Genomic DNA, 298 nt, shown 5'->3' with positions numbered 1-298 from the left:
TAAATAAAGATTTGTTTTATTTTGAGGAAGGGTGAATGAGACATTTGGAGACCTGCAGAAACTGTAATTAAACAGAGGTTTGTCTTTAAATCTTGTCATATTTGAGTATGCTCATGAAATTTGTGTTTTGTCCATCCACATTTCTGTTAAGGGAACATAGTGAGCGTCCTGATTTTTGTGGTGGACTGTGGGATTTTTAGGGACTCAATGTTCCAGAATTGTTCTGTGATTGAGAAAGCCCCTGATGAGTGCCCTAACACTGATAGGGAAGTGATTGAGACGCACACAGTAACAGAAT

The sequence above is a fragment of the Barbus barbus genome, assembly GCF_936440315.1.
Source record: "Barbus barbus genome assembly, chromosome: 17".
NCBI lineage: Eukaryota > Metazoa > Chordata > Actinopteri > Cypriniformes > Cyprinidae > Barbus > Barbus barbus.
The sequence above is the reverse complement of the archived record's forward strand: the minus strand, read 5'-3'. Positions refer to the sequence as shown.